The sequence below is a fragment of the Microtus oregoni genome, unplaced genomic scaffold (genome assembly GCF_018167655.1).
Source record: "Microtus oregoni isolate MIOR12 unplaced genomic scaffold, Mior012 000074F_003, whole genome shotgun sequence".
Taxonomy (NCBI): Eukaryota; Metazoa; Chordata; class Mammalia; order Rodentia; family Cricetidae; genus Microtus; species Microtus oregoni.
In genome coordinates, this window is record NW_024543990.1 from 237,700 (window position 1) to 264,017 (window position 26,318).

The following is a 26,318-nucleotide window of genomic DNA, read 5'->3' on the forward strand; positions in this document are numbered from 1 at the left end:
TGACTTTGGTGATTTAAAATAATATGCCAGTAGTGGGTGGCCATCAGTGCTGGTAGGACAGTGGAACCCTCTCCAGCCAGTGAGGACAATTCAAAGGTCTGTAATACTGGTCATTGGCACGGGTGCAAATGTTTATTTCATGGGGTTTGCTTCCAGAAATAACTCCTCCTTACACTGACAGCATCACTAAGATTTAAGTTTGGGCCTTGGCTTCCAGCTGACTAAGCATTTCAGTGACTACATTATTGAACCAATCCTCTCTTGCTGGACATCTCAAGTTTTTGCCATTGAAAGCAAAGTACAGTGTCTCCTCTTGTGTGTATTTCTCTTCATGTGCACAAGACAATATCCTTGAGCAAAGGTAGAGCTAGATTCAACTTACTTTGCTGCAAAAGTAAATGTCAAAAACCACTGTAGGAACATGTAGTAATAAGGAGCAGCCGGTCACTTCCTGCTGCCTATCCCCTGGTGGCCTGGCTAGCTTAATCCCCGAAATAACAACACAAAACTGTATTCATTTAAACACTGCCTGGCCCATTAGTTCTAACCTCTTATTGGCTAACTCTTACATATTCGTTTAACCCATCTCCATTAATGTGTATCGCTACTTGACTGTGGCTTACCGGCATGAGTCTAACCACCATCTGTCTTGGAGAGGAGAGCCATGGCATCTGTCATACTGCTTTCTTCTTCCCAGAATTCTGTTCTGTCTACTCCACCCACCTAAGGGCTGGCCTATCAAAAGACCAAGGCAGCTTCTTTATTAACCAATGAAAGTATCACATAGACAGAAGACCCTCCTATACCAGGAACAGAATGTTAGATGCATGCATTGTAGTCGGAGATAAGAGTTTCAGCCCATTTGGCACTTGACACTTAATTCTAGAAACTTCATTAAGACATATGAGGTCCTAGTGACCCCTTACTTTCATTTGGGCTCCAAGTAGACAGGCAATAAACTAACATTCCTCAGATTATGTTGTACCTTAATATATATTTTCAGAAGAGTACTCTGGGACTTGAAATGGATGGTTGAAAAGTAACCAGTAAACATTGGCCCATGGTGTATACAATAAATCTGCCACACAGTCCCTGTCAGTTCTAAGAAATCAATGGACATATATAAAAGACCTATGTGGATAATTTCATGACCATGTTTCTCTTTGAGTATCACTCAAATATAAGTAGAGGGGACATAGGTAATTTTCAAGATTCCTTGGCTATCTCTAACACTTCTGAAGTTTGTTATTAAAAACAAAGTGCAATGTCTCCTCTTGCACATACTTGTCTGCATGTGTAAAAGACAACATTTTAAAGCAAAGCTAGAGATGGCTAGATTCAGCTTATTTTCCTGCAAAAAAATAAGTGTCAAAAAAAGTGCCAGGCACAGAATGTCACATTCTATTTTTTAAGAGCTACAGGTAAGATGAAAGGTACCTGCTATAAATTTTGAATTTCTATGAGGACTTCAAAATTATCCCTTTCTGATTGAAAGAAAGGAGTCAGTAAACAAGTTCTTAGCATTTGAATGTTAACAGATTCTATTCACCAAAATATGGAAATAAATTAATATGATACAACTCTAAGTGACAATGGCCTAATTACTTAATTGTCCTATTTAAATGACACCCAAGAACACTAATTCTATTCCTACACTTTCTGTTTGTAGTCTGCCAAAGCCTTGGTGGGGAACATGCCATGTTATCTCATCCTTCTCTATAGAAAGGCTGGGGAAGTGTAGAGAGTAGCTTGTTCAATATCTTCCTTGCAGAGAGAATGAAGCACAAAGCAGTGACATTATGTAAGTACGCATGGTTAGTTTATCAGTTGCCTTTTACCCAAATGATGTACTTAGCAAACCACTTCAAACTCCAGTGACTGAACACATTCACTCAACTGGGTTGAGTCCAGGGCTTCACTATGTCAGTTATCCTCTGAACCAATGAACTGACTAGTTTTTCTACTCCACATGGACAACATAAGATGTGCACAAAAAAATAAACCTTACCATGTAGGCATATTTCAATCCTTTGATTAGAATTTCTGCTAACAGGTCGTTGGCCATATAAAATCACATGGCCAAGTCCAAAGATGTACTTTCTAATCTTAGTAGAAGGAATTACAAAAACACAAGACAAGGGAGGAATAGAGAATAGGAGCTCGGAAGAAATCTACCACAGTTGGTGATTAAATATCCAGAACCCACAGTTCTTAACTCCTAGCTCAATTTTACAGTAGTATTTATAAACCATTTTTTTTCACTCTTCATCTTAGGAGCTGTTTCTCTAAATATAATAAAGGAATTGAAAAACTCCAAAAGGAGTCAGAGATAGATAATATGAGAAGAAAAGATTGTGGTGGTACTAAAGAGGACTGGAAATGGCACCCGACACTGCTCCTTTCTATAGAGCTCATCCTCCAGGCTCCTTGAAGATTAAGCCAACAGAGTTTCTCTGTCTTCTTAGATGTTCTAACCAAGGCATGAGGCCAGCTTGGTACCCATTTTGGTGGCAATTGAGTTCTGTGTACAATGGACTGGGAGTCTTAACCCTGGGGTATGATTTACGCAGAAAAGATGGGTCCCAGCATGAGACAAAGTTGACTGTGCCTCACAAAACCACCAGTGCCTTAGTTGTATGGCTTGAGAAGTCGCTTCTCTGAGCCTCAAGTTCCTTACATACATCATCCTCCTGCTCTTGCCTTTTCAGACTAGATGACTTTGAAAGTCATTCTAAGGATACATAAAGAAGCTTGCATCCTTGGACCCCACTTAGAATATCTAATTATTACTTCCCATGTGCAAGTATTTTATTATATGTAGACCATCATGTCCTCCTGGTTGTGATTGTTACAGCATATGACATTATCATAGTGAATGCAACTTCTTTTTCCCTGTCATTCTGATGAGGAATCTGTGGCTTACAGAAACTAAGCAGCTTGCCCAACATCACATATCTGTTAGTTACTAGCTCTCAGTGGTGCATATGGTTCCAGGACATCTGATCTTTAAGCACAACACTTTTCTCATTCCTATTGACAGGGGCGTCAATCTCAAAGGGTGATTATATAGAATAAGAATAAGAATATCCATCATCCCTGGCACAGTGTCTGTGAGAAAGAAGTTCACAACAAATACAAACTTTGAATTCAATATGATGTTTCCTGATCACATGTAAGACAATGTCCACTTCATTTCTGAGATAGGAAAGGGACAAGTAGCCTCAGGAAAGCATGTAGTTAATATTTTCTGTTGAGAGGCTATGAGATGTCCCTGACAGCAGCAATATCAGCAGTTTTCCATAGCTTTCATTCTCATACCTGCTGCTCTCCTTTCGTTTTCCCAGACGAGTCACCACAATGTGTGCCAGCTAACTTTGCTTGGGCCTAAATCACAAGTGAAGATTCTGAGGCTCAGGCTGCATTCGTGTGGCCAGTGACAGAGCTTGGGTTAGAAGCAGCATCACAGAGCCCTCACTCAGCTAACCAGACCAGTAACACAATCTTGTCATGATCTAGATTCATTTGTCTAGAAGAAATATTAAACAAATGTGAGGCATGTGTGTAATCATACATTTCTACCTCATCATTAAATAATTAGCTCTAACAATATACTTTATTTAACCACAAACATTGGTATTTTAATATGTCATATAAAATATTAGCAAGGGATATTATTACCTCTGGAAAAGCACTAAGCCCTTAACTGCCAAGCTATCTCTCCATTCCCAATATATACATCTTAAAGAAATTTTTCTGAAATTCATCCAGCATACTCCTGATTTCTTACTTCTTGACTTTAGATAATTCTGAACATCCATTTGGGCATGTATGTTCAGAGATCACTAAGTCATACAATGTTCTTAGCAAGGTTCACTATTTCATTTTGACAAGTTTGTAAGCATTTGGGAGGTATTTTGGTGTCTGAAATCACCTCATGAGATAGGTGTTTCCCATTTACAGACAATATACATGAGACAGTTTATATTTTCAAATTATCATGTGCTGTTTGAGCTCACTGAAAAGCTGACTATTGAATAAGAATCCCCTCCCCCATTTCAGATCCAACGACATCTGTCTCAAAGTATTTCCCAAGACCCCTTTGTTAGGAGATGGGCTGGTCCCCCAGCTCTGTGACAGGTGCAGAGAAAACAGCCCAAGTAAAATAATTGTGTCTTTGAGAACAGACAGCTAGGCAATAAATCATATCCAGCACAAGTTACTATTGTTTACCCCATGATATCAAAGTACCTGTAGTAGAAAACAGACGCTGAAGTTCAACTACTGAAAGATAATCCAGGGAGGGAAAGCTCAGTTGAGAACTGCAGCTGTCTACTTCAGGGTTAGTTTCTACTGGGCATTGCAAATGTCTTTTCTAATAATATTATCTGTTGCCATTTATTCCTTCACTTGGAAGACCCACCCAAGCTAAAGACTTTGCTCTGCCTGAGCCTGAGACTCTATCAGAACTCCAGCTGACTGCCTCCATAAGGCTTCTCCAGTTTATTTCTAGTGGGAGGTTTTTATGCCCTTGATTTGATGATGTTAACTTTCTTCTAGTATTTGTTCTTGACTTGGAAACTTCACACAAAAAGCTTTGCTCGGCCTGGCACTCATTCTATTGGAAACTCCAACTGGATTCCTTAAAGGACTTTCTCTATCCCTTTTCTCTCCTAAGCCTACATATATTTTTAAACACTGTAAACCATTTAGAGGTTTTTTTTTTTGTCTGAATCTCTCTTTATTGTCTATCTCTCTTTTTATGATCACACAAGTCTCTAATTTGCTAGTGATATGGCTAGGATTAAAGCTGTGGCTTTGGAGACTGGATTCGCCCCACTCCTTGGTTTCCTGGGAGTCGAGCTTCATGGCAGAGGTACTGGCGAAAGTCACGTTTTTAACCACAACTCTGTGGAGTTTCTAGGTTATACCACCACCAAGAAGCATGCCTCCAGCTGCTCATAAACACCATTTAAGTGTTTGGCGGCAGAGCCTCTTAAAAGACCTGCACAGTTGTTGTAAGGGAGGCCGTTAGTTTGTTTCCTGGCCACCCTGCTGTTCAGCCCGGAAACAATCACACAGAAACTGTATTATTTAAATCACTGCTTGGCCCACTAGCTCTAGCTCTTTATTGGCTAACTTTTACATACAAATTTAATGCAGCTCTATTGATCTGTATATCACCACGTGGCAGTGGCTTACTGGGTAAAGTTCTGGCATCTGTCTCCGGCGGGGCTACATGGTTTCTTCTCCTCTGCCTTCTTTCTCCCAGCATTTGGCTTAGATGCATTTTCCCTGCCTACCTAAGTTCTGCCCTATCAACAGGCCAAGGCAGTTTCTTTATTCACCAATGGTATTCACAGCATACAGAGGGGAATCCCACATCAACAGTTTTTGCTGCTAAGACTGAGTCAGAAAGCCTCTCTTAAAGAAAGCAAGCATCTGCTTCCCTCTAGCAAACAGGATCAACCCAAAACAATGCTGCTACCAAGACGCTGTGCTTGACTCTCTTCTTTTGTCTATTTACAATCCTTATTTTTAAAGCTTTCTTAGGCTTTATGTGGAAATTCTTGCCTCATGCTGGGTACCATTTGTAGACAGAAGTTTCTTTCCCACATGGTCCTGCAGCCATTCAGTTCCAAAGTAACACAGAGAGGCTTGTATTGATTATAAACTGGTTGGCCTATTATTTCAGGCTAATTATTATCTAGCTCTTGCAACTTAAATTAATCCATAATTCCTATCTATGTTTAGCCACATGGCTTAGTATCTTTTCTCAATGCAGCATTTTCATCTTGCTTCCTCTGTGTCTAGGTGGTGACTGCAGATGGAGCCTTTTCTCAGTGCGTGTGTGTATGTGTGTGTTTCCATGGCTAACCATTTTCTATTGGATAACCAACCATAGTCTCTTCCCTGGGGAAGACTCTTTCTATTGATTTCAGCATTTTTTATTTGCCTATAGTTCTTTGTGTATGATTGAGGATTGATGGCCTTTTGCTGGTCCATGTTAATGTATTTGTTGTTTCTGTCCATGTTTCTGTCCTGTTTATGCAGTCATGTTAGTGAGGCTTTATAGGTGTAGCTCCTGACATTCTTAGGAGACACAGTCTTACAGAAACTCCCTGGTCCTCTGCCTCATACATGTTTTCTGGCTTTTCTTCCATAATGTTCCCTGAGCCTTAAGTGTGGAAGTTGGCACTGAGTTCTGCAAGCCTACATTTTGATCTGCTGCCATTTTCTGTAATGGTTTCCATCTGGTGCCAAATCAAGTTGCCTTGATAAGAGGTAAGGACTACATTTACCTGCGGATATAAGAACAAATATTTAGAATATAGTTAGGGGTTATCCTGATTTAGTAAAGTGGTAGTTTCTTTAACCTAAGTTCTTTGACTTTATTAACCCTGGTTCCAGTAGCAGACGTGATTTCCTTCTTGTTGAACAGGTCTTAAGTCTAAGTAGAGAGCTGCTGGTTACTGCCAGGTATGTATGTGTACTACTACTATATCTTTAGTATTATTGGGCCATGTTGATGGTTGTTGCAGTTCATAGGAATAATAACTCTATAGGTCTATTAGTTGTTTCCCTCATTTGGAAGCTTGTGTGGTGCCTTCTATTACCATGAAAGCTAGTGTCAGAGAGGAGGCTTTCGGGTCAGTGCCAGCTCAGGGGCCTCTGGGCACTGTGTTGGAAGTGCATGCTGTCTTCAGTAATGGGGACTTACCTTCCAGATATGGGGTGAGGAGGGTAGAGTGCAGCCAAAGGCAATAACAATAGCCTATAATGGTTTGGGGGTCTGTTGGACAGCCATGATAAACAATTAAAAAGAGGGCTTTTCTTGCCTTGTACTGGGGGCTTTGTTAGGTGGTCTTCGGCTCTTGAAAAGAGTATTGTCATCCCAGATAAAAATTTTCAGTTAATTATATATGTATGTAAATAATTTATGTATAATGTATATGTATTATAATATTTTAGGTATGTTGCTAATAGTGTGATTCCTTATGAAGTTTTCAGACATCCTTACTATTTTTTACCCTCCTCCTTCCTAACTAAAACCCCCCACCCCAAATTTTTCTCATTTTTCTCCTCAGATCACTTATAACCTGCTATTCTACTCTATTGACTCCTCATCCTCTTCCACCTACAATGGTCCCTATTTTCCTTCCTGCTTTCTAAAGTTATTTCAGGTGGAACTAAGAGCCTCAGATAAGAAAGAACGTGTAAGGATTGTCTTTTTGGGTCTAGTTTACCTCATTCAGTATGATCTTTTCTTTTTTTTTTTTTTTTTTTTTTTTTTTTTGGTTTTTCGAGACAGGGTTTCTCTGTGGTTTTGGAGCCTGTCCTGGAACTAGCTCTTGTAGACCAGGCTGGTCTCGAACTCACAGAGATCCGCCTGCCTCTGCCTCCTGAGTGCTGGGATTAAAGGCGTGCGCCACCACCGCCCGGCTAGTATGATCTTTTCTAGTTCAGTTCATTTACAGGGCTAGACTCTGCGGAAGGGTGTGGAGGATCTGAGTGGGTTGAGAGATTGCATGTGGAATCTTGACTTATTTTTCATGTAATTAGTTAAAAGGAAGCTTAAGGATTCAATTGTCCTGTTCCAGAACCCTGCGACAGCTGTTTCGTTACTTGATTGAAATTTCTACACACTGCTAAGCTGGCAATTCGGTTCTGGACTTTGTGGCTGTGAAAAGTCAGATCACATACATGTAATTCTTCTTTCTCTCCTCTCTCTCTCTCCTCTCTCTCCTCTCTCTTTCTCTCTATATATCTATCTATCGTATGTCCATCTATCTATCTATCTATCTGCATAAGATGTAATTGGTCTGAATACCATATTTCTAGTAGATAAACTTGAACCATGAATGGTTATACATATCTGTAGCCACAGTACTAGGGAGGTTGGAAATTCAAGATCATCTGGGCGAGCAAGAGCCTATCAAAGAAAAAGAAGGATGAAAGGGAGGGAGGGAAGAAAAATAGGGAGGTTGATTCGAGGCCAGCCTGGTCTACAAGAGCTAGTTCCGGGACGGGCACCAAAGCTACAGAGAAACCCTGTCTTGAAAAACAAAACAAAAAACAAACAAAAAAAAAATAGGGAGGTTGAGCAAGGAAGGAAGGAAATACCCGACCAAGAGGCAAATAAATATGGAAGGCTAATGAATTCAATATTCACATCCAATGGTTTAGACAACAACAATGAAATGACAAGTTCACAAGAGGAAAGTCTATTGCCTATTGGTCATTTAGTCACAGGGAGGATATATATATATATATATATATATATATATATATATATATATCAGGAGTAGACATACACAGGAGTCAGAATCAAGTGTGGAGCCTGTAAGCACCACAGTTTGATCAGAGAAATAAGAAATAAGGGAGTCCATTGGAATGTTTCCTTTAAATAAATTTAAGATACCATCAGATATAAGATGCATCATTATTTTAAGTGCCATCAAGAAAAAAAAATCATGAAGCTAGGTTTGGTGGCACATGTCTGTATTCCCAGCACTTGGCGACTGAAGGTAGTGGGATCCTAAGTTCAGGATCAGACTGGCTACATAGCAACTTACAGACCTGACTTGTCCATACAGTGATGCCCCATATCAAAATAACAAAAGTAAATAAATAAAACCTCTCAATTATGCTGCTTAAACTGGTATCTTTTAAAGTATTAAAACCTTTTTCTTTATTGAATGATCTGACTTTGCCTTAAATTAATATACTTGACCTTTTTCCTCATATAGCATCTGAAGCTTATATTAAAACATTCATGCTTCAGTCTCCTGAATGAATTCCACTTGAAATGAGAGAGAGTTGTGTCTTTCCACACAGAATCAGCTTCCACACCAGGAGTAGAGTTATGTTCCATTGTTGTCTCAGGGGTGGCCTTATAAAACACAGATGTCTCTTCTTCACACGGTTATTCTTATATTTTCTAGATTTTTACCCGAAGGAGACACTGAAGTCTTGAGCTCAAGTTTGCATGTGAGCGGACAATGCCCACTGCATAGCTGACATCAGTTAATGTACACACCCTCGAGGTAAACTGATATAACATGTGAAGAAGAAAAGACTCCTAGACTTGATTGATTCAGCAGATTCCCATACTCTTATCAAAAATCTCATTGAGGGTCTAGAGGTCATTTATTGCCTTTGGAAAAATAGTGACTCTCATTGGATGTGTTCTCATGAGTCTTTCTGTGTGTTGGTTTCTTTGCGATGACACACAGGCTTGAAACCTTAGGGGGATCTTTACCTCTAAATTAATAAGTGAAACCTCCACCGCACTGTGATATGTATTTAATCTAGTTTCACTGTGGCAGTATGTATCCTATTTTGTGGAGATTCGGTTATCCTCTCCCCATTTAGGAGCCTGGTGAAAGGACAAAATCATGTCTGGAAATTGTTTTTGAAAGTAGCCACTATGTTTCACAAAGTATTTTCTAAGTTGCGGATTCAGTGTAAAACTTTGGCAACAATGGAAGATTCAGACAGAAAGGCTTTGGATGATGAAAATAGTTTTTCAGCTGAAATTCCATAAATGTTTATGTCATATTACCTTGCGACTATGTATCTGACACCAGACCTGAGCTAAGAATAAATTAGTTTCAAGTATCAGGAGGCAGACACTCAATAAATCTCAATTTTAGTTTAGTTTGGACTTGTGATTAAACTTTATAAAGTCTTAAGTTCTTCTCTCATAGACATACATGCTTCGTTTTCTGTATAGAACAATTTAAAAGCATATCATTAGTAAAATAGGACACAAGAAAATGGAGGCACCAAATGGAAGCTCTTTCCCATCTACAAAGGAGTCTATATCCATGGGCTGGCAAATGGAATAGTTGATTAGAAGGGATGTGAGACGCTTTGATAACAAACTCAGAACAGATTTTCCTAGACAAACCTGGTTGGTTCTCACCTAGAGCTAGAAACTTGGGCAAGGTAGACAGGAGAAGCCGCCCTGTCTTTGAAGTTCTGCGAAGCCCTGTATATTGCAGTCAGCAGCAAGCATCTTTCCTTCAAGGTGCCAAGTAGAGTTTATTAGCTGTGATTTTTATGAGATAGTGAAAGAAGCTAGATCACATGCTCTGTAGCTATAGAAATGTACAGTATGGAGGCCAAATATCATCAGTTGTTGAGGTGCTGACAATGGCATCTTCCAAAAACTCTTTCTGTTTACATGAACATTAACATGGAAGCCATTTTTCTCTTATTTAATTAAAAACTTTGCCTTTATGTGTCATAAATTACTGATCAATATATTGTTTATTATTCCACTCAACTAGGTCCTTATCTTTCAAAACACCTTCAGGACCTTTCTAAAAGATATTGTTAAAGATACTTTCTAGGGGACATATTTTTTGCCATTTATAAATAGGCAGTTTCATGGCAAGTAAATCTACTCTCTCACGTTATCTGCAAAGGGAGCAGATTTAAAATGAAAGATGCTGACCAGGGTTCTGGCAAAAGTTTGCCAGTTTTTCCAAATTCATCTAATTTAGGTTATTTTTTTTCCTGTGCAAAGCTTCCATGGAAAGTAAAATCTCCATATGCATACTAAAGATCTTGCTGTGGGATGAAAAATGGTCTAATTCTTCCAAATAATTGAGTGTTTGAAATAGTGTGGGATAATCTCAAGAGTAACTAGAGACAGTTGCACCACCAGTGGAAGTCTGAGCACAAACAGAAAGGAGCACATTGCCAAAGTTTCCCTCGAGTCACCTAATGAGTGTGCCATTGTAAAAACTGTTCTTGTGACACGTGTGCCCCCTCCCTTCCTCATCTCTACATCATATGTCTGTGTTTATGCAGAGGGCACAGAGGAAAACCACATCAGCAATATAACTGGCTGCCAAGCAGATAATATGCTCATAAGAATGGATGTGTCTGGGTTGTTACAGTTGGCCAGACCTTTCAGCATTGTTCTGGCATTGCTTATATCTAAATCAGTACTGTCCAAAACAAACACAATGTAAGCCATGTAGATAATTTGAAATATCTTAGTAACCATGACCCAAAGGGGGACAAATAAATCTTAATAATGTAGTTTATGCAGCCCTACAAACTAACATATCATCAATTTAATATATAATTAATTTTAATAAATTACCATAATATTTTGAATGCTTTCTATAGTAAGTGTTTGGAATCAAGTCTTTTTGACCCTCACAGCACAGTTTGCTTGGGACTAGTCACATTTCACATGCTTAACGCTATTAGACAATTCTCTTGCCTCCTGTACCAAGGTAAGTTGAAGTTCAGAACTTCAGCTAATTCATTGGATACATAAAGTTACCAAATTGTCTGTTTGAGAGGGAGAGCTAGCTTTCTCAAATTAGAAGTGTGCTGTTCCAATATGCTGCAGGATTTTTTTATTCTTGAAAATTTTTTCCATTTAGAAAAATTAAAATAAGTGTATAAGACAGAATAAGTGATTAGCACACATCTGTATTGATTGCTTTTCATTATCACCTTGACACAACCAAGAGTCACCTGGGAAGAGAAAGTCTCACCTAAGGACCGCCCAGATCAGTCCGGCCTCTGGCCATGTCTGTGGGGGAATTCTTGATTGTTGATTAGGAGGATTCAGCACACTGTGAGTGGTCCCACCCATGGGCAGGTAGTCTCAGGATGTATGACAAAGCTGGCCAGAGAGAGCATCCCAGTAAACAGCATTCCTCCATGGTCTCTGCTTCAGTTCCTGCCTCCAGGTCCTTGCCTTGTGTGTGTGACCTGATTTCCCACAGTTGGACTCCTACCTAGAAAGGCAAGTTGAATAAGCCCTTTCTTCTGCAAGTTGCTTTTGGACAGTGTTTTATCACAGCAACAGAATGTAAACCCAAACATCTATACATTTTCAACCTACCCAGGTTCTTTAATATGGCTGAAAAAACCCCAACTATTTCTCCAGTATCAGACTGTATAGTGACATATACTTATTGATGAGAAGAGAATTTACAAACCTTGAATTTATTATCTGTGTATCACTTTTTAGAAATGTATCAGATGGACAGGCATATCATACTTTATGAAATAATTCACATAGTTGTCTGTTAGCAAAATCAGGAGTTTTCTTTGAAATGTCATACATTATATTCCCAGCGCTACCATCTCACAAAATTAGATTTTTGAAAAATGAATAGCAGGTATCAGTCGCAAACCACACGCCATTTCTCACTTTTGGATTTCAGTGGAGCTACCTGTAGTTGGGTACACTGTAAGGCGTATAGAACTAAACTAGGCAGGGAAACACCTTGAGAAGATAGTCACCTGTAGGTCTACTGTGTGGTTCTGGAGAGATTGTTTGCCCCCCAAGGGTAAGTGTCTGCTTGAGGGAGTTGAATAGCTCTGAAATACAGCTCTGTGGTCTACACTACAACTGCACTTGGTGGTGTGTTTTGCTAATTCATAGGGACACAGCCTATGAGCGAGTGGTTGCTCTAACCTTCTACCTTTTAGTGGCCTGTTTAGGAAGCACAAAGGGAAAAGTACAAAGAAGTGAGAGAAATCTAGGTCACTTTTTGTAAAGAAAATTTTTCACTATACATAGTTTTAGATACAAGTAAGAAATTTGATCTTTAAAAAGCAAAATTGCATCAAAAGAAGTGTCTGTAAGTTTCAAGGAGGAACTTCTTCCAGTAAAGCACAAACACTCTCTGCAGCTTCTTAGCACTCCTATGCCACCAGACTAACTGGTACATTGGCTGTGCTGAGAGGCTCTGAGTAAAAGGGAAGGTAAGCATCCCTTCACCAGAATGTCAATTTCTAGAACTCACCTGTGGAATTCACTGAAAATCCAAGTCTGGTGCATAGTAAGGGCTCAGGGCATATTCATCAATCAAGTAGGCTCCTACTTCTTTCTGAAGCAGCTTATTCTATGTTATGAACATCTGTAAGTGTTCAAATTGCTAATATTTTTAAGAGAGGGTGTGTGGGGGTGAGGGAGTGTGGTGTATGTGTGTGCATGTGTATATATGGAATCTCCCTGTCTCACTCTCCTACAACAATGTGGGGGTCACAGGCATATGTTAACAGGTCCAGATTTCACATGGGCTCTGGAGATCAGAACTCAGGTCCTCCCACTTATGGAGCAAGCACTTTAGTCACTAAACCATCTCTTCGGCCCCAAGACTGCAAATATTTTAAAGCATGGTAACTGTGGTTACTTTTAAAGGATCTTCCTCTTCTAGAATGCATACTTAATTTATAGATGTGAATTACTAAAGCCTAGTGGTATTGACATCAGGGTTCATTATACTTTCTACTCTTATCTGTTGTAGTAGTAGGAGCAGCGGGGCTGCATTCCCAGCACCCCGGTCGCCTGCTAGCTTATGCCCCGAAATAACAACACACAAATTGTTTCATTTAAACACTGCTTGGCCCTTTAGCTCTAGCCCTTACTGGATAATTCTGATATCCCGATCAACCCATCTCTAATAATCTGTGAGCACCAGTCTTACCGGGAAGATTCTAGCCTAAGTCCATCCTGGGTTGGAGCTTCATCGCATGTGTCTGCCCGGGAGCGGGGCATGGCGTCTCTGCTCCAGAGAGCAGAGCGGTCAGTCTGAGCTCACTTCCTCTTCCTCCCAGCATTCTGTTCTGTTTACTCCTCCCACCTATGTTTTAACCTATGAGGGCCAGCCAAGCAGTTTCTTTATTGCTTAACCAATGAAATCAACAGATTGATATATAACACTCCCACATCACTTCCCCTTTTTCTGTTTAAACAAAAAAAAGAAGGCTTTAACTTTAACATAGCAAAATTACATATAACAAAACAGTTATCAAGTAAAAATTACAATAATCTTTATCATAACTGAGGAAAACTATAACTATAACTATCTATCTATTCTGCAACCCCATCAAAGACTCCAGAAGAGTACAATATTACCTAAGCAAACAAGAAATAAGCAACTTTCAAACTCTAGAAATGACAGAGACATCTTGCTGCCTGGACAGTCATCCAAAGTTTCTCTGTACCGTTGGGGCATCCATCTTCAGCCTTCAGGCCCATGGTATCCAGCAGACATTTCCATAAAGCAGGAAAATTCAAAGTCAGTTCAGTCACTATCTGTTGTGTCCTTCAGAATGTCTCGCAGACTCTTTCATGAATCAGGAACCCCAAAAGATCATCTCACCTTAGGCAAGTTCAGTAGTCCTCTCTCTGTGGGTTCTCTGTGTCCAGTTTATGCAATCGTCCAGGCAAGAGCAGTTTCTTGCCCAAATGGCTATCAAACTCCATAAGGATCCTCTTGATGCCCATCTTCTTCTTGAAGTAGATTGGTGCTGCCAGGAGCAGAGTGTCTCATTGTCATGAAAAGTCCTAAGTTATTAAAACATTTAAAACGCCATATTCTATAATCTTTGAAAAATATGAAGAATGCCTATCTAAAATATATCTATGCACATCTAGAAAATATTAACTAACATGACTAAAAACTTGACTATTATTTATGATTATCCATCAACAACCTATATTTCCTAATTATACATTACATTTTAATAATGAACTACACAATCACAATACCTTAATCAATATCAGAACTACATATGCATATAACAAAATTGACCTTAAATCTCTATCAATAAAGCAAAATCTATACTAATGCAAATTATTCATACCTATATCATATCCCCCTTTAAATTTAAAAGAACATTTATAAGCATTTGTTGGGAATATGGGCGCAGATATTTCTCTCCAAACTGCTTCCTGCTGAATGGGGGTGTCCTTAATTAGGTCTTTCATGTTATAACCTGTGTGCTAGTTTCATCTCAGTTGGCAGTTGAGTGTAGCAATTTTCTGAAGATGTTCACTGCAACCCTTCAGGAGGACGTGGTCCATCATACCAAATCAGAATAGAAGAAATGAACAGGGTCTCACCCTCTGTGAAAACAAAATAAGAAACTCCTTTCCAAAGCATCATGTCCTTAGATCCAAATTTCAAAGTCAAGGAATCAAAATATCTATGTTGGATTAGTTCAGCAGCATTTATAAATAAATATCTTTTAGCATCTGTTGCTCCTTCCTTAGCATTTAAATAATTTAAAGAGAGCATAATAGCATACAGTATCAAAATTCTCTGTCTATTTTCCATCTTTGTACAGCTTTGTTTTAACCTCTATTTCATTTATTTTTACTTTTAACTTTTTGCTTTTTGAGACAGGTTCTCTGTATCTTTGACCTAGAATAACTCTGTAGACCAGGCTGTCCTTGAACTCTCAGAGATCCGCCTGTCTCTGCCTCCCAGGTATTGGGATTAAAGGTGTACACTATGACACCTTGAACTCACAGAGAATTGTTTGTCTCTGCCTTCTAGGCACTGGGATTAAAGGCATGTGCCACCACACCTTGAAGTCACAGAGATCAATCTCCCTCTGCCTTTCAAGTGTTGGGATTAAAGGTGTGCACTACCACACACAACAACTCTCTTCCTTTTTTTTTTACTTTAAGAACTTCAACTTTTAGTCTGCATATATTTTTAACACACTTTAAACCATTCAGAAATTTTCTCTGTCTTTGAATCTCTCTTTATTGTATATGTCTCTTTTTCTGACCACATGAGTCTTTAATTTACCAAGCAATCTCAGTAGGACTAAAGCCATGGCTTTGACTGCTGGATCCAGCCCATTCCTTAGCTTTCCAGCCTCATGGCTGAGGTACTGGCTGTAGCCATGTTTACTGCCACAACTCTTATGGCATTTCAAGGTCCCTGCCAGCAAGCGAGCTTCAGCAGCCTGTGCTTGCAAACCACACGAACCGCCTGCGTAAAAGAGTCAGAGTTTGCCCTGGCAGGACAGCCCAGAAAGCCGGCATTTTTAAATGGCGCAGCTTTTTTCCTGCTACGGCTGAAAACCGAAAAGCATGCATTCAGCTTTTCGTTAACACCATTTAAGTGTTTCGTGGCAGGACCTCTTAATGAGCTGCAGGGTTTTGCAGCTAAAGCTGAGTCAGGAACCTTCTCTTAGATGAGAGCGCTTGCTTGCCTCTAGCAAGCAGAGTGCCACAAATGCTTTAAAGCCAGAGTTCATGCTGGCAGCACAGCCCCAAGAAGCTGCGCTTTAAAATGACACAGCGTTTTTTCTGCTGCTGTTGCCGAATCAGGAAATCTCTCTATAGCACGCCACCAACAAACAGCAAAAATCTGTGTTAAACTCTCTCTCCCTTATTTTTAAGCCTTCTCAGGTTTTTTAAGTGGGTTTAGTCCATCACGTCGGGCGCCATTTGTTGAAATAGGAGCGGTGGGGCTACATCCCCAGCACCCCAGCAGCCCGGCTAGCTCAGTCGGTAGAGCATGAGACTCTTAATCTCAGGGTCGTGGGTTCGAGCCCCACGTTGGGCGCCATTTGTTGAAATATGAGCGGCGGGGCTGTGTCCCCAGTACCCCGGCTGCCTGGCTAGCTTATGCCCGAAATAACAACACAAAAAACTGTATTCATTTAATCACTGCTTGGCCCATTTCTATCTAGCCTCTTCTAGGCTAATTCTCACATATTAATTTAGCCCATTTCTAATCATCTGTGTAGCGCCCCTAGGTGCGCTTACCGGGAAGATTCTAGCCTATGTCTATCCTGGGTCGGAGCTTCATTGCGTGTGTCTGCCTGGGAGCTGGGAGCATGGCGTTTCTCTGAGGCGTCTGCTCCCGAGAGGAGAGCTGTGGAGTCTGAGTTCACTTCCTCTTCCTCCCAGCGTTCTGTTCTGTTTACTCCTCCCACCTATCTTCTAACCAATGAGGGCCAAGCAGTTTCTTTTTATTTAACCAATGACCTTCCTCCATCATTAACTTTATTCTCTATATTCTTTTTCTTCTCTCTCTCAAGCCTACGTATATTCATCCAACAGTGTGACTCATTTAGTGGTCTGAATCTGTCCTATTGTGAATCTGCAATTTTTTACTATCCAGGAGCACTTTTGATTTGCTTCTTTAAATCACTCAGCACTTAAGAATCTAAGCTGTGACATTCCTAGGTCAAAAACAGGTACTGCCTGCTGGCCAGCCCAGTCCAACATGGCAGAGCCGCTTGTGCCTCTGATCCTTGCACATTGCACCACTAGCATGGCGGAGCTGCTTGTGCCTCTGAGCTGCAACATGCAATGTCCCCCTTTTAGGCACACAGCGAGTCTAGTTGCCATCAAACAAATCATAGCACTTTACTCCAAATGCTCCATTCAAAAGCTCTGTCTCCTGCAGGAGCCAGACAGAGATTGCAATGGTGGCACAGCCCAGAAAGCCGGCATTTTAAAACAGCCAGTATTTTTTTCTGCTGCTGAGTCAGGAAAATTTCAAAATGGACGACGTACCATTTTGTGCTAGCTCTGGGGCCGCCAGGTAGGAGTGGCACTCAGTACTTTAATTCTGAGACTGAGCGTGCAGCACAGAAATTCTTTTCATCCAAGTTACAGCCAAATCTGACACGCAGAGCCCTGTGCAGTCTGAAAACATGCCATGCCCTTCCGCCTGCCTAAGCCTGATTCGGCCGTCTGCCCAGGTGCAGTTGGGGAGCGCTGAGCCATCAGCACGGTCTTAGAGCACTCTCCTTCTGATCCCAAGCGGGAACACAAACATCCAGTCCCATAAAATCCATTGAAATGCTTTAAAGCCAGAGTTTGCACTGGCAGCACAGTCCTAGGAAGCCACACTTTAAAATGACGCTTTTTTTCTGCTGCTGTTGCCGAATCAGGAAATCTCTCTACAGCACACCACCAACAAACTGCCAAAAGCTGTGTTAAACTCTCTCTCCCTTATTTTTAAGCCTTCTCAGGTTTTTAAGTGGATTTAGTCCATCACGTCTGGGCGCCACTCTGTAGTAGTAGGAGCAGCGGGGCTGCGTCCCCGGCACCCGGCTGCCCACATGGCTAGCTCTAGCTTATGGCCCGAAATAATTACACGGAAACTGTATTCTTTTAAACACTGCTTGGCCCATTTCTATCTAGCCTATTCTAGGCTAATTCTCACACCTGGACTAGCCCATTTCTAATAATCTGCTGTAGCCCACGAGCTGACTTACCAGGAATGATCTTAACCTGCGTCTGCCTGGAGTGGGAGAATCATGACGACTCCTTGACTCAGTTTCTTTCTCCAAGCATTCTGTTCTGTTTACTCCGCCTACCTATGTTTTAACCTATGAGGGCCAGACAAGCAGTTTCTTTATTACTTAACCAATGAAATCAACAGATTGATATATGACACTCCACCATCAACCTGTGTCAGAAATTATTCATAATTCAAAAGAGATATACACTCAAAAAACTAGAACTACCATAGGACCCAGAATTTCTACTTGTATGTGTATATCCAAAGACAATGAAGTCAGTATATCAAAGAGACACTTGTACCTCCCCATTCATTGCAGTACTATTTGCAATAGCCAAGAAACAGAAGCAACATTAATTCCATCAAGTAATGAATGCAATGAAAAAATAAGTTACATATACACCATGGAACATTATTCTATCATAAAAAGGGGATGAAATCTTGTCATTTCAAACACAAATAGAACAAGAAATCATGGTTTTAAGTAAAATAAGCCATAAAAAAAACAAAAAGAAGTACATGATTGTATTCATCTGTAGAACACAGCAAAATTGATATTATACCAGAACTAGGAAAAAGAGGGGAGTAGAAAGACATGGGAAAAGTTAGTCCATGGATACTAAACAATAGACAGAAATAATAAGTTCTGCTATTCTATTGCATAGTGAGATAACCATAGAGAACAGTAAAATACGAGGCATTTTAAAAGCAAGTTAAACGAACAGATTTTGAATACTGTCACCACAAAGGAAATGTGTTCAACGAGATAAGTATCTTTGCTCTGATTTGAACATTACACCATGTACTCATGTTATCAAAACATCACATGCTTCCCCATAAATATGCATAATTTTATATGTAGATTTAAATTAAAAAGTACATTCTTTCTTACTTGATATTTCCGTGGGCATCTGCTGTTGTGACTTTGGTGTTTCAATACATGGTGATTTCCTCTTGCATATGAGTTCATTGATGACAAGAAAGACAGTCCCAGTTGACCTCTGTAGACATGTAACACAAATAATGAACTCTGTTCTTTTAAGACAAGACACTGACACTTTCAGGATATTTTTCATTGTAGCCTAACTTATTCTGTTTTGAGGAATACACTGTACTGTGAAAACTTAATCAAGATGATTTTGTCACAGAATTCTTCTAAATTTTGACTCATTAAAAATATAACTGTATGTAGAATTTTCTAAACTAATTTGACATAAAATCTTTTTAGAATAGAACTTTGTGGGACACTCTGGTGTGGGAAGACCTTTTGTATATATGTTGCTTTTATTGGTTAATGAATAAAGAAGATACTTTCAGCCAATGGCTTAACAGAATATAGCCAGGCTGGAAAAGATATTTACAGAGAGAGAGTAGACATAGTCAGAAAGAAGCCATGTAGCCCTGCCAGAGACAGATGCCAGATGCAGGATGAAACTTTATCCAGTAAACCACAGCCACGTGGTGATACACAGATTAATGGAGATGGGTTGGTTTAGGATATAAGAGCTAGCTAAAAATATGTTTAAGCTATTGACAAAACAGCATTGCAAACAATATATATAGTTTCTGCCTGATTATTTCAAGTCAGGGCGGTCGGGAAATGAACTAGCAGCCTCTGCTAACAATACTCAAAGAAATGTTGATTGAGTTTGAAGGCAATTTTGCATTAGACAAGCACACACCACCAGCCCTTAATTTGAAACTTTTTTCTTTGATTTTTCAAAACAGGTTTTTTCTGTGTAACTTTGGAGCCTGTCTTGAAACTCTCTCTACGGACTAGGCTGGCCTCAAACTCACAGAGATCCCCTGCCTCTGCCTACTGAGTACTGGGATTAAAGACGTGTGTCACGGCTGCCCAGCTAATTTGGAACTTTTGATCAAAATATTTCTTAAAGATTTGTATAAGGGTTGTTTTTAAGGCACATCTCCCTCATCTGTTCTGTCGCTGACTTACATTCCTTCTTATTCTGCATTTCAGCCCAATGTCTAAAGCTCTAAATTGAAATGGGATCATTCATACTTTGCATCCCTTCATCTGAACATTCTATTTGGGGGAGGGGGTGTTGGTTGCCTCTAAGGTGACTTTCTGAGGGGCCTTCCTATCATTAGATTCCTTGAACATTTATTTTATGTGATTATAAGGATCTGAGTGTGTGTTAGAATTTCTAGTCCTGGCTAGGCACTCCCTGAGTGCTCCTCCTCCTCAGAAGCCATCTCCAGCTGTTCCATCCATTCTAGTGCTGTCTATTTCCTGGAGTTCACAGGACCCACATACTCATTCTATCTCTTCCCGCCATGTCTCCAAGAAAGACACTTCCAGAAAAGCCTTTCTCACTTGGGATTTTTGTAGGTATTTATTTCACTGAAGGTAGTCTCTGCCTACTACAATCACCATTTGCAGCCATAAATAACTACCCAGCAAACTTCTTAGTTCAACCTGCTTCCCTTCAGTTTCTAAGAGCCTTCCCAGCATCAATGCAGAAATGGAACCAGAGAACTGGTATAAATACCTGTATACTTTTTTTTTGTCAAAATATTAAAGTGGGGAAGGCCTTAGTGGATCCATTTCACACACCCCAGTCACTTCTCTAGGAGTTGGCATTTGGGGGGTAAGCAGTATTCTGAGGTTTTCTTTAGGATAACAAGGATCTTAGTAGAGACCCTTTTTCCCAAAAATATTTATGTTGTACATATTTAAATGGATAGGCTCAATTTATGTACATTTAATTATATATAGTCATAAGAAAATTGTGATTTTTAAAATAAATTTTGACTGAAAATTTTACTTAGAGATTTTAAAAAATATACACAGAACATGAAAATCTAATGTTCAAAACTTTGCTCTAAAATGTATTGTCTATCACAATTGAATATATAAAGATCAGGGAGTGAAAATATTGAATCCTTTTATTTTCCCTTATGATTTATAGGTATAAATTTCTCCCTCAGGGCAGAAAAATCAAAGAAATGAATGCATTACGCATGGGCTGATAAGACATTCAAAACATGCTGGTTGAAAAAATTGAGTAAAGAAATGAGATTTCAGGAAAATAAAATGAGATTTGAATGAATCCACAGATTGGAAGGCTTAAAGGAAATGTGGCAATAATATTTTAAGGTCTAATAATAAGACTCTACAGTTAGCATCAAATGAAATACAGGCACATTGTTTTAGAATTCCTGAGGGAATAAGTAGAATGATTAGCATGCTGGAGTGCCAAAAAGCAAAAGTAAGAAGAAAGGCAAATAGTAATTTTGTATCTGTTCCCCCGAGGAAACACACTAGGAAGACATACACAGACACAGACTCTCGGTATGTTCAGTAATTTGGGAAAGGAAGTTCTTGATTGCTTCCTATCAGTGACCATATGCAATATGGCTTTATAATTCTTTATGACGCTGAGAGTTGAAACATAGGACATCGTGCATGTTAAGCAAGCACTCCACCATTGAGTTGTGTCGCTGGCCCTAATAGAAGTTTATGATATGATCTCAGTAAGGTAGTTTTCACCTGAGCCGAAAAATACTAATGGATGTCAAAATACTAAAATATTAGCAAAGATTTGAATGCATATTGGGACTGAAGTTGATACTGAAAAGATAGTTTACATTCATTGAAGAAAATCATTCAAGACAGCATTTCCTGAGAGAATGGTGTGATTGGCTATTCTTGGTTGTCAACTGGACTACTCTAGAACTAGAACCCAAAAATGAAGGGTACAACTGTACGGGATGTTTCTGTTGTTGTCTCTTGATTTGAAATATAAAGATCCACTTCTAATCTGTGTCTCGGAGTTAGAAATACACACCTTCAATTCAGATCTTGAAGTGAAAAGACACCTTTAATCTGGGCCACACCTGCTGCTGGAAGCCTATATAAGGACATAGAAGAAGGAAGCTTTTGCTCTTGGCCTGCTTGCACTCACCCTGCTTGCAAGTCCACTCCTTCACTGGCATTGGAGCCTCCTTCTTCAGGATTCCAGCATAGACTGAAGACCAGCCAACACACCCAGCTTTGTGGAACAGGGAAACCATTGGATTCTGGAACTTTCTGTTTCCAGCCAGCTATTGTTCGATTAGCTTGACTGCAATCTGTAAGTCATTCCAACAAACCTCCATTCTATAAATAGAGTAATTCTGTAAGTTCTGTTACTCTAGAGAACCCTGACAAATACAAATGGCCTCAAGGAATTCACTCATCACCCCCACTCAAGAAGCAATAACACAGCAGCCCTATCATCTGTCTCTTATTGGGATGACTCCGGTAAACTGGGGAGGAAGATAGAGATTATTGAAAATGTTAAATTCTGAAATAAGAAGTTCTCTTCCTGTTCATTACATAAGATTCTTATCGGAATTCCCTCAACATTTGGTTCTTGATCAGGAGCTAGAAAACTTCTTGTAAAAAATTAGTGCATCAGAAAAAAAGTGATGCAAAAGATATAGCTATGCTTATCCCCAAGAATCTATGTTGAATTTTTCAGCTCATGAGTGTGATATATGCCTCCATTTATTTAGGCCTTTGATCTCCTTTATCAGCATATTGTAATTTTCAACCTGTAAATCTTGCTTATGTTTTGTTAAATTTATATGCTGAAGCATATTCTTTGAAGTGATAATAAATAATATAGGGTTTAAATTTCTGCTTCCTTGTGTTCTTGGTAAGTATATAGAAACATAATTGATATTTTTGTGTTGAGTTTATGTCCTATGATCTTGAACTCAGTCACTGGTTTTTAGAGATTCTTTAGTTTCTTTCGGATTTTTGCTTTTAAAAACAAGCATTTCCTCTCTTGCTATGATGCATAAAAGGAATTAATCTTGTTCCCAATCTTAGTGAGGAAGCATTCAGTTTTTCTTCCACCAACTGTGATCCTGTTTGAAGTTTTCATGCATGTCCTTTATCAAGTTAAAAAAAAAGCCCCCCTTTATTCCTCTTATCATCCTTCAGGGTTCTTTTGACTATCTCTTCTTACAGGGACTGTGGTCATACCTGCTTTGACTAGCGACTTTAAACAGCTGCATCTTTTAAAATTCACCACAGCATTTCACCAAGGCCTTGGATATTCCCACCTAGGACAGGGCATGACAGAGACATGATAGAGCACTATTTTGCCTGGTACAGTATTTCTCCACTGAACAATATGTGCCCAAGAATTCACCATTGGCCTTACATTTTCTTAAGATTATGCTATGATCCAAAGGTCTTCCTATATATTGTCCTATCGTTTTTTTTTTATCCCTTCGAATGCATCATACCTCATTTTTCTTATTAATACAGCATTATCTTCCCTCTGTCAAACTTTGAGCCAACCGTTTTCTTCGGGCTTCCTGTGTAAGTGCAGGAAAAGAAGCTTAAAGGGCAGATAAGACACAGGAGAAAGAACTGTGGGAGGTGGAAGGGAACACTGCTGCTTTGCATAGCAAAGAGGATGAGAAAGGCCACCATTAGGCAAAAGAGCTCCATGGCTTCTGAGAGGGCAAAGCCCAGAATTGCGGAGGAGACAAGTTGTTGCCTCAGGGAAGGGTTTCTGGTATAGCCAATGATGAGGCTTCCAAAATCAATCCCAATCCCAGCTCCAAAACCAGTCATCATAACTGTGGCAGCTCCAGTCCCAATGAACTTGGTGACTGGGTCAATGGTCAATATTCCTTGAAATGTCGCTGGTTTGGAAGGTTCAGCTAGGAATGAGTGAGGTAGGAGGACTCTAGACTGCCAGGCTACTGAGGCTCACATCTGTCAGTGCCTCTGGCTGAGATGAACTTGGAGCAGGTATACATTTTCAGGGGTGAGGGATGCTAAGGCAGGAGAGCTGCTCCCAGGGGCAGAGAAGACAGAGAAAATACCTGCATTTTGACCTAAAGATATCCCTTCTACAGCTCTTCTTTTCTTTCAAGGGAATTTCTACGGCTAAAACTAATCCTAGCTTAGTGCATGCTTCCCAGAAGACCGCAACTGATCTATGAGGGTTATTCTGAACACCAAATGAAGAATTTGCAATTCAAGAAAGTAAAGTTTTTATGGGTAAAGAACTCTTAATATTTGCTCCTCTTGGTAACATCCATTCATGGATTATATCTTGGTTTCCTAATTTTTCTTGAAATATAATATATACAGAAAATTCAAAAGTCATGATTAGACAACTATTTAGATATTCATAAACTAAACACACCCATGTAATTAGTGCCCACTCAGACCGAAAAATGGTTTTATCAGGCCCTTCTGAAGTTTCTTTCATATCTCCTCCCAATTACAGCCCATCAAAGATATCTTATACCTGAGTTTAACACAAAGAACATTTTTACGTTTTTTGGAAATTTACAAAAATGCAGTCTTATAGTATACATATTTATGCTTTTAACATTATACTTTCTGAGATTTATCCGTGTTTCCATGTAATATAGTCAACTGATTATAGTGATTATAGGTCAAACTCTTTCTTCATTCTAGGTCTTATCAATCAAGAATCAGATTGGAGATGCCCAGCCCAAGTATTTTATCATGTTCAATTGTCACCTGACTTTCCCTGATTCATTGAAGGCAGTTTCTGCCTCTCCTCTTAAAAGAACACTATTTCACAGGTCATGACTTGTAAAAAATGTTCCCAAGAGTCTGTTTACCTCCCCAAGAATCTTTTTCATGTTATCTGATTACTCTCCCTGGGACTATTAAATCCTTCCCGTTCTGGAGGACTACTGTTCCCTTTTTGCCAGACTTTGGCTATATAGTGTTTTTCTTCTTGCTTTTGTAGAAAAACTTCTAAATGTCTTCCTGCCTATTTGTACCATCATTTATAAATTCAGAGTCCAGGCCCATTACCAACTCCAGGGACCACAGAGCTGTACAGACGCTTTGTGTAAAGGAAGAACATGTTCTTATCTAGGATTTGTTCTTCCCTGAGATCTCTTCCCTGGTTGGAACCAGCGACAATTTATCTAAAGCACACGGCCACCTTTGAGAACAAGATGCTGAAAGGTAAGACAATTATTTCACATTTTATGACCTTCTTGGTGCTTGAAAGCAGCTGTCTCCACTCTAAGTCCTGATAAGTCATTGATAAATGACCCAGGTTTCTGTCATAAGGCAAGAGAACAACTGTGTTTTGAATTACCTTTGTTTGAAGATTCAGTGTCATCAGGCTTGGTAGCACAAGTCTGTAATTCTATTTCTAGGATGGCTGAGGTGACTTTGAGGTCAGCCAGGGCTATAAGGCAAAACTATCAAAAATAAATAAAAATTAAAAAAAAAACAAAGATTCAGTGTGTCACAGATGACTTTCTAAGAGGAATTTTTTCTAGATAGTTTCAAGCTCCTTTGAGTTGATGTTTTGTTTGGGTTTTTTATAATTATGACTTTCAGTTTAGGGTAAGGACAATAGGCCTTCGAGGGGGTCTTCTTCATCTTCATAATCACTAATGTCTAATAATTATTGTCCAAATGTTGGGTCTACCTGTATAAAGCTGTTTACAAACCTTTTCTGTAACCCATAAGCCCTCAACAGAATTAGTACTGGTTTATATTAGTAAGACAGAAAAACAGAAGGCCACAGAGGCCCTCCGTTGGTATACCTAAAGTCATACAGTTATCCAGAAGCTAAGCTTGGCTTCACACTTGGGGTTTTGGCTGAAACAATTCATATTTGACAACTCCACATAGTCTTCCTTCCTTGGGCTCAGTCATCTACAGTTTCTCCTGTATCCCATCTGCTCCCCATAGTGCACACACTCCTGTGTTAGAACACACAGAGGCACACAAAGACACTGTGTTGTGTTCTTTCTTGTCAGACTTACTTTCTCCCTCCACTCTCCATGCCCTGAAGCCAACATTATCTCAGGGAAGACACAACCTTTCAGCCCATTATGAGCTGGGAAAGGAAGATCCTAGGCTCAGAGATCAGACCATTTGTGAGTGAATCCTGGTTCCTCAACTTATGAACTGTGACATGTTGCGCAGACTATATTATTGCCTTGAGATTCAGTTACTCTCATCTTTCTCATGGGGTGATTGTGAGAGTTAAATAAGGCAATGCAAGTAAAACTCCTGATTTTAAATAGAGTAACTGATTTATACTATTATTGTTATTGCTCATTCATGTTATTCTATAAAATCACAGATACTGTCAGTAAATAGTGATTAAAAAAACAGTGGCTCTCCAGAGCTGGGTTAATGTCTAAACAAGTAAGAACACTTGCTGTTCAAGGAAGTATGAGGATCTAAGTTCAAGCCCCCAGGACCCAAGCAAATCCAGGTGTGGACACACATGAACCATAACCCTAGCA

General features: G+C 39.6%; 1 non-coding gene and 1 pseudogene across 1 annotated transcript; one reads left to right on the forward strand and one right to left on the reverse strand.

The window, feature by feature from the left end:
• Positions 1-16,273: 16,273 nt before the first annotated feature.
• Trnak-cuu lies at positions 16,274-16,346 on the forward strand. The gene has a single exon. It is a non-coding gene; the product is annotated as a tRNA-Lys (tRNA).
• Positions 16,347-23,310: 6,964 nt separating this feature from the next.
• LOC121441243 lies at positions 23,311-25,849 on the reverse strand (annotated as a pseudogene).
• Between the last annotated feature and the right edge of the window lie 469 nt (positions 25,850-26,318).